The sequence below is a fragment of the Dendronephthya gigantea genome, unplaced genomic scaffold (assembly GCF_004324835.1).
Source record: "Dendronephthya gigantea isolate DGI-Jeju-01 unplaced genomic scaffold, DenGig_1.0 000079F, whole genome shotgun sequence".
Taxonomy (NCBI): Eukaryota; Metazoa; Cnidaria; class Anthozoa; order Malacalcyonacea; family Nephtheidae; genus Dendronephthya; species Dendronephthya gigantea.
The window spans coordinates 191,351-203,351 of NW_021163089.1; positions in this window are offsets into that span (position 1 = coordinate 191,351).

The window sequence follows — 12,001 nt, forward strand, 5'->3', positions numbered from 1 at the left end:
TATCTGCGCATGTTCGAAGCAAATTTTTGGGGGGGGGGGGAGTTTATTGTGTTTCTTTTTGAAAAGAGATAGTTCGCGGCTGAACGCGACAACTTCTTCTGTAGATTTAATATAGCTAGCAAATGCTATACCTAAATTCCGACCAGGAAACTAATTTTGAATCCGCTCTGTTTAAAGAAATGTGTAAGTATTGGAGATCGTAAAAACTAGGACAACTCCATTACACCCTGAATCAGATAGAATGGTGGAAAAGTACAATCGTACATTGAAATATCAACTATCATTGTTCGTAAAAGAACATCGACGAGACTAGGACGAACATATTCCTCTACTGTTAATGACATATCGAACAGCTGTACATTCATGGATAAAATTCACCCGGGCTGAAATTCTTATGGGACATGGGACATGAGTCCCCGCTTTCATAAATATCTGATTACCTGTTAGTAAAGCAATTATATAACTTACTTTTACCATCAGTTGATTCGGATTTCCACGCGATGTTGCGATAACACACGTTCATTCGTTAAGCCTGATTCTCATATTGAATCTTTGTTATTTTGTATACTGAATCTTCTTCGTTAAAGACCACAAACAATACATTGCCGACCGTCGGTGACATATGAGAATCAGGCTTTATTGATGCTTTATCGCCGATGACAAGGTTAGCCCAGAAGTGAGCATCTCCTTGCACAACTGCCCATGTGCAAAATGCTACACGTCGTGCTGGATCACGTGGGACTTTGACATTTTTGTTGGATTACGCCAGAGCACTGACTCTTGGATTTTGTTGAAAGGATTGTCGTACTTTGGTGATGTTTTTTTTACGATGCTTGCTCTCATACAAAAAGTCCAGCATTCCGATTTAAGCTAGTAGCTTGTGTCAAGTATAGCAACTGTTTTGACAACGTTCGACAAGCCACAGTGGACTTAATTCTTATCTTCTAGGACTCCACCACCACGAGGCTAAATTGTTCAGCTGCGAACTGCCCAGCAACCATGATAAAGCATAAATTCAAATCCACATTTCAGTAATATCGAACGAAAGTTTGCCACAGAGAACTGACTTTACAGTCATTTCGTTTTAATACACTTGAGATTTGACCGTTTCCAATTGTTAAAAGTTTATTACACCGTCATTCATATAAGTGGATAGCAGCTAAATTGGAACGAAATGCTATAGCCAGCATTGTTTACTTCTTATTTCATCTGTAATATCCGCTGTATTTCCATAAAAAGTTGTTTAATTCTCACTTTCCTCACGCGGTGACGTTATTTGGGACGCTCTGTATATACGTCCAATGCTGCACGATATTAATTATGTACCAGATGAAATATCAGCATTTTATGAAGATGCTCTTCCCTTATCTCACGTGGCCTTTCAGCAATCTTGATTTAGAGCGAATGTTAGTGCAGTCTTCTGGTCAAATGCACTTCCTGTTCAATGCTTCTTTCGACTTCTCTCGACGATTTGGCAATCTCTACAGCTCTTCTTTGTGATGCCCTGATCCACGATCGCTCATCATAAGATTTCTTACTGTTTTCGTTATAATCTGTTAAAACACAACAGTAACTAGCGAAAACGTACAACGGCACTTAAACAAGAAATTATTGGTCTAATTGAAAAATGGACGCTGCCAAAAAAATGAACACTACCGAAAAAAAGAACGCTACCGAAAAAACGAACGCTACCGAAAAAATGGACGCCGTCGCAATTTAGCGAAACGAAAAGCCATATCAACAAACAAGAAAGTACTGGTAGCATATTTCAGCATACCTTCCGCCGTTAACAGGGGACCTTAAGTTTAGAGAAATGAACGCTGCCGCAATTTAGCGAAACGAAAAGCCATATCAACAAACAGGAAAGTACTAGTAGCATATTTCAGCATACCTTCCGCCGTTAACAGGGGACCTTAAGTTTAGAGAAATGAACGCTGCCGCAATTTAGCGAAACGAAAAGCCATATTAACAAACAAGAAAGTACTGGTAGCATATTTCAGCATACCTTCCGCCGTTAACAGGGGACTTATACGTTTGGAGAAATGAACGCTGCCGCAATTTAGCGAAACGAAAAGCCATATCAACAAACAAGAAAGTACTAGTAGCATATTTCAGCATACCTTCCACCGTTAACAGGGGACTGATACGTTTGGAGAAATGAACGCTGCCGCAATTTAGCGAAACGAAAAGCCATATTAACAAACAAGAAAGTACTAGTAGCATATTTCAGCATACCTTCCGCCCTTAACAGGGGACCTTAAGTTTAGCGAAATGAACGCTGCCGAAAAAATGGACGCTACCGAAAAAACGAACGCTACCGAAAAATTGACGCTGCCGAAAAAATTAACGCTACCGAAAAAATGAACGCTACCGAAAAAATGAACGCTACCAAAAAAATGAACGCTGCCGAAAAAATGGACGCTACCGAAAAAATGGACGCTACCGAAAAAATGAACGCTACCGAAAAAATGGACGCTCCTGAAAAAATGGACGCTGTCGCAATTTAGCGAAACGAAAAGCCATATCAACAAACAGGAAAGTACTAGTGGCATATTTCAGCATACCTTCCGCCGTTAACAGGGGACCTTAAGTTTAGAGAAATGAACGCTGCCGCAATTTAGCGAAACGAAAAGCCATATCAACAACAAGAAAGTACTAGTAGCATATTTCAGCATACCTTCCGCCGTTAACAGGGGACCTTAAGTTTAGAGAAATGAACGCTGCCGCAATTTAGCGAAACGAAAAGCCATATCAACAAACAAGAAAGTACTAGTAGCATATTTCAGCATACCTTCCGCCGTTAACAGGGGACCTTAAGTTTAGAGAAATGAACGCTGCCGCAATTTAGCGAAACGAAAAGCCATATTAACAAACAAGAAAGTACTAGTGGCATATTTCAGCATACCTTCCGCCGTTAACAGGGGACTGATACGTTTGGAGAAATGAACGCTGCCGCAATTTAGCGAAACGAAAAGCCATATTAACAAACAAGAAAGTACTAGTAGCATATTTCAGCATACCTTCCGCCGTTAACAGGGGACTGATACGTTTGGAGAAATGAACGCTGCCGCAATTTAGCGAAACGAAAAGCCATATTAACAAACAAGAAAGTACTAGTAGCATATTTCAGCATACCTTCCGCCGTTAACAGGGGACTAATACGTTTGGAGAAATGAACGCTGCCGCAATTTAGCGAAACGAAAAGCCATATTAACAAACAAGAAAGTAGTGGCATATTTCAGCATACCTTCCGCCGTTAACAGGGGACTGATACGTTTGGAGAAATGAACGCTGCCGCAATTTAGCGAAACGAAAAGCCATATTAACAAACAAGAAAGTACTAGTAGCATATTTCAGCATACCTTCCGCCGTTAACAGGGGACTGATACGTTTGGAGAAATGAACGCTGCCGCAATTTAGCGAAACGAAAAGCCATATTAACAAACAAGAAAGTACTAGTAGCATATTTCAGCATACCTTCCGCCGTTAACAGGGGACTGATACGTTTGGAGAAATGAACGCTGCCGCAATTTAGCGAAACGAAAAGCCATATTAACAAACAAGAAAGTACTAGTAGCATATTTCAGCATACCTTCCGCCGTTAACAGGGGACTGATACGTTTGGAGAAATGAACGCTGCCGCAATTTAGCGAAACGAAAAGCCATATTAACAAACAAGAAAGTACTAGTAGCATATTTCAGCATACCTTCCGCCGTTAACAGGGGACTGATACGTTTGGAGAAATGAACGCTGCCGCAATTTAGCGAAACGAAAAGCCATATTAACAAACAAGAAAGTACTAGTAGCATATTTCAGCATACCTTCCGCCGTTAACAGGGGACTAATACGTTTGGAGAAATGAACGCTGCCGCAATTTAGCGAAACGAAAGCCATATTAACAAACAAGAAAGTACTAGTAGCATATTTCAGCATACCATCCGCCGTTAACAGGGGACCTTAAGTTTAGAGAAATGAACGCTGCCGCAATTTAGCGAAACGAAAAGCCATATCAACAAACAAGAAAGTACTAGTAGCATATTTCAGCATACCTTCCGCCGTTAACAGGGGACTTATACGTTTGGAGAATGAACGCTGCCGCAATTTAGCGAAACGAAAGCCATATTAACAAACAAGAAAGTACTAGTGGCATATTTCAGCATACCTTCCGCCGTTAACAGGGGACTTATACGTTTGGAGAAATGAACGCTGCCGCAATTTAGCGAAACGAAAAGCCATATTAACAAACAAGAAAGTTAGTAGCATATTTCAGCATACCTTCCGCCGTTAACAGGGGACTGATACGTTTGGAGAAATGAACGCTGCCGCAATTTAGCGAAACGAAAAGCCATATTAACAAACAAGAAAGTACTAGTAGCATATTTCAGCATACCTTCCGCCGTTAACAGGGGACCTTAAGTTTAGCGAAATGAACGCTGCCGAAAAAATGGACGCTACCGAAAAAACGAACGCTACCGAAAAATTGACGCTGCCGAAAAAATTAACGCTACCGAAAAAATGAACGCTACCGAAAAAATGAACGCTACCAAAAAAATGAACGCTGCCGAAAAAATGGACGCTACCGAAAAAGGACGCTACCGAAAAAATGAACGCTACCGAAAAAATGGACGCTCCTGAAAAAATGGACGCTGTCGCAATTTAGCGAAACGAAAGCCATATCAACAAACAGGAAAGTACTAGTGGCATATTTCAGCATACCTTCCGCCGTTAACAGGGGACCTTAAGTTTAGAGAAATGAACGCTGCCGCAATTTAGCGAAACGAAAAGCCATATCAACAAACAAGAAAGTACTAGTAGCATATTTCAGCATACCTTCCGCCGTTAACAGGGGACCTTAAGTTTAGAGAAATGAACGCTGCCGCAATTTAGCGAACGAAAAAGCCATATCAACAAACAAGAAAGTACTAGTAGCATATTTCAGCATACCTTCCGCCGTTAACAGGGGACTTATACGTTTGGAGAAATGAACGCTGCCGCAATTTAGCGAAACGAAAAGCCATATTAACAAACAAGAAAGTACTAGTGGCATATTTCAGCATACCTTCCGCCGTTAACAGGGGACTGATACGTTTGGAGAAATGAACGCTGCCGCAATTTAGCGAAACGAAAAGCCATATTAACAAACAAGAAAGTACTAGTAGCATATTTCAGCATACCTTCCGCCGTTAACAGGGACTGATACGTTTGGAGAAATGAACGCTGCCGCAATTTAGCGAAACGAAAAGCCATATTAACAAACAAGAAGTACTAGTAGCATATTTCAGCATACCTTCCGCCGTTAACAGGGACTGATACGTTTGGAGAAATGAACGCTGCCGCAATTTAGCGAAACGAAAGCCATATTAACAAACAAGAAAGTACTAGTAGCATATTTCAGCATACCTTCCGCCGTTAACAGGGGACTGATACGTTTGGAGAAATGAACGCTGCCGCAATTTAGCGAAACGAAAAGCCATATTAACAAACAAGAAGTACTAGTAGCATATTTCAGCATACCTTCCGCCGTTAACAGGGGACTGATACGTTTGGAGAAATGAACGCTGCCGCAATTTAGCGAAACGAAAAGCCATATTAACAAACAAGAAAGTACTAGTAGCATATTTCAGCATACCTTCCGCCGTTAACAGGGGACTAATACGTTTGGAGAAATGAACGCTGCCGCAATTTAGCGAAACGAAAAGCCATATTAACAAACAAAAAGTACTAGTAGCATATTCAGCATACCTTCCGCCGTTAACAGGGGACTGATACGTTTGGAGAATGAACGCTGCCGCAATTTAGCGAAACGAAAAGCCATATTAACAACAAGAAGTACTAGTAGCATATTTCAGCATACCTTCCGCCGTTAACAGGGGACTGATACGTTTGGAGAAATGAACGCTGCCGCAATTTAGCGAAACGAAAAGCCATATCAACAAACAGGAAAGTACTAGTAGCATATTTCAGCATACCTTCCGCCGTTAACAGGGGACCTTAAGTTTAGAGAAAATAAGAGAAATGAACGCTGTCGCATTTAGCGAACGAAAGCCATATCAACAACAAGAAAGTACTAGTGATTTCGCATACGCCGTACAGGGACCTTAAGTTTAAAATGAACGCTGCCGAGAAAATGGACGCTACCGAAAAAATGAACGCTACCGAAAATGACGCTGCCGAAAAATTAACGCTACCGAAAAATGACGCTACCGAAAAAATGACGCTGCCGAAAAAATGGACGCTACCGAAAAATGGACGCTACCGAAAAAATGGACGCTGCCGAAAAAATGAACGCTGCCGAAAAAATGAACGCTACCGAAAAAATTGACGCTGCCGGAAAGAGAAACGAAAGGTATAGAATGAACCATATTGCATGAAATATCGTAAATGCACTTATCTTTCCATTGTTTCTTTCGACATTTGCCAAGAGTGATTTGTGTTGATATGTCCCACAGTTGCTCATCATGAGGATCCGCTTCAGTTTTTGGCCTTGTAACTTGTGCACATTTGAACAGTAATCTGTCAGAACATTACGTATATTTATTAAAAAATATGTCACTACTTGAATTGCTGTTTGTTTGGCAACACTACTTACTATCAGGTAGCTATTAGCTAACATGGCAAGTACTGTAACAAAAAATTGTTGCTTATAGTTGACATATTTCTTAAGAGTTGATGATGTTGAATAATCTGTAAGATCAGGGGCCAGTTGTATAAGTGTGTGGTTAAGTCAAAATTAAATAACACTCTTACATATATCTCTCTGGAATGAGTTAACTTGAATATTATGCACAGAATATGTGTTTGTAGACAATATCTTTGTATTAAGGTCAGAACTCAAAAACATTTAGTTCGCTTGTTGAATAAAATGTTTGACTTGCTTTCTATTTTGAGACATTCATGAAACCACTGAAGAAATGTCTTCAAACTGCAGTTATTGAGAACAAAGACTGGAAGCAAGAATTACAGAAATTTCTCATGAATTATCAGTCGCGCAACACGCAACACCACACTGTACAACTAATATACCGCCTACTACAGCGCTCTTTGGACGGAATATTCGCACGAGGATACCCCACCAAGAAGTGAACACTGATATGAAAGAGATAAACAAACGAATAAATGAAGCAGGCGTACGCCAAAACCAAAATGAAATCCAAAGCCTATGCTGACAAACGTCGTGGGGCGAAATAATCTAATTTTAAGATGGGGAATCAAGTTTTGGTTTGACAAGAAAAACCGAAAAAAATGAACATCAATTGCAAGGTTCAATCACAAAGCATATAAAATTACGGACATTAATTAAGGACATGACCACCAGATCACGATTCACGAGGAATTGTTCTCACTTTAAGATATTTAATGGAAAGTCGTGGGAAGAGAGTTAAGATAGTGGCCAACAACCTGTTCCAAGACAGTGATGCACAAGGAAGAGAAGAAGAACCAGCAGAACGTCAAGAAAGACAGCGTAGATATCCATTAAGGATAAGACAACCTCAGTTCTATTGGGACGAACATAATGTTAGATAATAAGACAAATAAATTGCGTTGATATTTTGTAAATGAGTTCATAATTTATGTATTTGTTGATATAGCTATCGTTTAGTTATAATCAGTTTGTGTTGATGGCACTTTAGTTTGAACTGAACGTGGGTAGGGATATAATGTTTTGGTTATATGAAGTATATGTAATATACTAGTAGTAATAAAAGATTAGGCAAGTGCGATTTTTTATTATGGACTTTTTCTTGCTAATATACGGCAAAATATATAAAACTCTAGTCTAGTGCATAATTATGACAATTGGCAGTGACAATGAATATAGGAAACAACGAGACAACTACAAGGCTTGGTTGAAGTGTCTTTTAAGGCGAATAACAAAACATTGAAAAAAAAATTACGATTGCAGAAAGACTGCAGAACAAAATGTGAACAACTTGTGCTAGAGTTAAGGTTCAGAAATAGCAAAACTCAAGCGGTCGCATCCAGAAGTCTTAAGAATTTGAGTGTGTACAGTAATAGGATTCCAAAATCAAGTACGTTACACACGAAACCGAGGCGAGACGTGAGACATAGTCCATCCAAGATGGCGTCAAAGTCTAAAATCGAATGGCAAACAGAACCATGCACGCGGGACACCGCGCGAGTCACAGTTAGAATGCGATTAGAATACAATTAGAATGCCTTCTTCTTCGTCGAACGCAATTATGGCAGCCATGTTGAATACCGCACACTAAGTTTTTAGGCGTGCATATTGTATAATTTTTATATAATTCTTTTATATTAGATTTTGAGAAATATAATAACTTGCTTTGGATTTTGCATGCCAGCTAGATCCTGGCGTGCTGGCCAATTTTTAGTTGGTCATAAATGCAAACTAATGTGTAATAAGTGATGTAAATGTTTGTTTTATTTTAAATGCATTTTTTCAATTCAAGTATTTTCAATTAAAATTGTTTAATCAATAAAATCAGGGAATCAGACTACTCTCAATCATTTCTTTCTCGGCTTTACACCAAATATAAACAACCACGAAATAAAATTCTACAATTCATTAGCGTCTTTTTCGCCAGAAATTCTTTTGTAAGAATTATTTTATGCGAAGCACATTTGTCGCTTCACTAGTCACTACATGTGGTACATTTATCGATGTCTTTTACGAAAAATAACAGGAAGAAAAAACCATTTCATATTTTACTAATGAAGTACGAGAAAAGGAAATGTAATATACATAATAAAGCACGAAACTTTTACCTTTTTTTTGAGCAAGGTAGTGATGATTTTTGGAACTCCTTCAATGCACTTGACTTTTTCAGTGTTGAATACAGCCTTGAGTCTTGACAAGCGATTTATTTTGCTCGCTATAAGCCTAAAACGACAGAAATGAACAGCTATTGTAAAGCAATTTCAACCTAAAGCACAACCAGAATATCATATCCAAGCATTTTTTGCCAATAACAAAAAATATTGCTGAAGATTAACGTCGCAAATTTTTCAACACGGGCGAAGGCGCGAAGCCAAAATATGGCCGAACACGAGCTCGAATTCAACACAGAAATTTAATCACTTTTAGGCCATGAATGTGGAGTACTTTACATTAAAACACAAGAATTAACATACCTTTTTTCGTTGTCAGGCTACCCAGTTTAAAAAACGAAATTTAATGTATTTATTAAACTTTTTACAGTAATTCTGTTCTCAAACGGCAAACCAGAGCGAAATACAACGTACGAAATTTTGAAAATGCCTCGCCCTCGTACTTGTCACATGACAACGAATCACTAATCCTATTGGACAAATTATCATATTGCTGGGACCGTTGTACAAAAGCTGGATTGTTGCGTTATCCATCGGATCACTTGCTTTTCAATCGCTCAAAGAATGGCATCATTAGCATAGCACTATAAGTGCTCCAGAGTCTCCCCCCTGAAAATGGACGCTGCCTAGCACTAAGCTGAACGCAAAGATGCATAAAACGGCGTTGAAATTTATGTGTAAAGCGCAGGAATACCGAATTAAAGCCTTTGGGAATTCGAAGTATATAGCTGATTGTGAATAATAAAAAACCATGTCAGTTTTAAATTTCTTTTAGCTTTACGAATTACGACAGTGTTCTGGGAATAGAACCCAGAAGCCAAAAACTCAATCACATGAATTATCATGGCCCCAGACATGGACACTGTTTTTAAAGCCAAACGAAAAGGAGGGAAACCGGAGTACCCGGAGAAAAACCCTCCAAAGGTAACCTGAATTTCAGGTTACCTGACCGGCGGTCCGAATTTGGTATTTTAATTAGAAATCGTCCGCAATGACATGCACTTCAATTTTTATCTATAATTCATCGTTTCAGCTCCGCTCATCCAAACCGAGTCCCAGGAATTGCTATTCAATTCTTGAGCTTCGTCAAATTCGATCCTGCTGGTGGTCTAACGTGCGTAGCGCGCATATCCTTCGTTGCAAAACATCCGGCTCTTTGATATTAAAAAAAAAACTGTATCGTTCGTTGCAAAAACACCCGGCTCTTTGATATTCAAAAAAAACTGCGCTTTGTCCGACAATGGCAACAAAAATTATTTCAATTATTCAACGAAATCTAGCATTGTGGAAAGTAATTCACGACTTGCATGCTTTTTCATCTCAAACCAATGAAGACATCTCATGCACCGTTATCTTTTTATACGTTCTGGATTATGGTTGACCGAAAATAGGACAGGAAATAAACGTAATCGGGCTCAGCATGCAACTTATTCAATGTTTTACTCAATGTCAACTAATTCAGCATGCAATTTACTTAATATCTGCTTTACTAAGAATCAATGTTTCTCACCTTTAACAATTACCTTTCGTAAACAATTATGTTCTTCTTCTTCTATCTTTCATCCATTTCAACTTTCTTCTTCCACAACATCTCGACGGTGGAGCGTGTAAAAAATTAAAAAACATAGTAAGTGTGTCAAAATGCAAGGTTTTTAGGCGAGAGGGTTATATGTTCAATAGTTAAACAGTCCAGTAATCATGCAATGTAATACTTCTTACACAAACTTCTTCAAACTAGTCAGAATCATTAGATTACGTTTATTTCCTTCATGTTTGAGATTAACCGGATTTTGAGAGTGGAGATTAACAGGATTTTGAGGTTTTTTTTCATTTCAAATTTCATTTTTTCTTTCATTTCAAACTTCATACCTTTTTAATTTCAAACTTCATTTTTTTTCATTTCAAACTTCATTTTATTTCATTTCAATAATTCCAAAAATATAATTTTTGATGCCATTGACGGACGATCCTTCGAAACGCTCGCATTACAATAAGCTGCACAGAGAACTTATATAATCATATAAGCACTCGCGATTACATTCGTATTAAACTAAAAATTAGGCCAATACGAACTCGATATCATTTTCTCGCTGCTGCGCGCGCGTGGACCATGCATGCGCTATCGCATTTTGCTACTTTCATTTCGACGTTTTAAAGTCATCATGCATCTTCCCGCAGCTGCTAAGGTGGTTTTCTATAAGTCCACCTTAAGTCGTTAAAATTCACACGCAAGTGACAACTAGGAATTTTTCATCAAGAAACCTCGAAAACGCCCTCATAAGAGCTGTGGGAATTTCCTGTTATCATGCATTGTCGAAAAGAGTGAAATGTCACTTGTTGTGTGAATATACTAGGTTAGACCACCAGGAGGATCCAATCACATGCAGCATGCACATGCATTAATCATGCATTACCCTAATCAGTATACAATATAGTATATACCTCAACCAGCTTCTGCTTGTACACCCGTCTCGTCGTCCATCATTTGATCCTGCGACGATCCTTCATCATCTGATCCTGCGACGATCCTTCATCATCTGATCCTGCGGCGATAGTTCATCATCTGATCCTGCGACGATCCTTCATCATCTGATCCTGCGACGATCCTTCATCATCTGATCCTGCGACGATCCATCATCATCTCATCCTGCGACGATCCATCATCATCTCATCCTGCGACGATCCATCATCATCTGATCCTGCGACGATCCATCATCATCTGATCCTGCGACGATCCATCATCATCTGATCCTGCGACGATCCTAGAGAGGAATGTCACTGTATAAAACACTCAGGATAAAATGATAACTCAAAAAAACCGATTGTATACTGACTTGTGAAATCTCCTACGCCACTCGTCCAAAGCCTTCGCATTGCGCACGCAAATACAATAAAATGCCATGCACGTTTTGTACGAAATATTCGTCGTTTTTCGAATTGGTCTTGAGAGACCTAAGCACTCGACTATCATCTCCTTCTAGAAATACAAATTCTCATGCATTTTTTATGTTTTAGGTGCTCTCTGAGCAATATTTTTGTTCCGGACTATTGTCGTTCAAGATGGAGAAACTACAAGTGATGGGGCCCCAAATCACTTGTATTTTCTCCGCATGCGCTTGACACGACCAGACTTCATGCACAGGCGGAAAACTTGAAAATGAAGGAGGTAAACAGAAGAGTGTTCAGCCT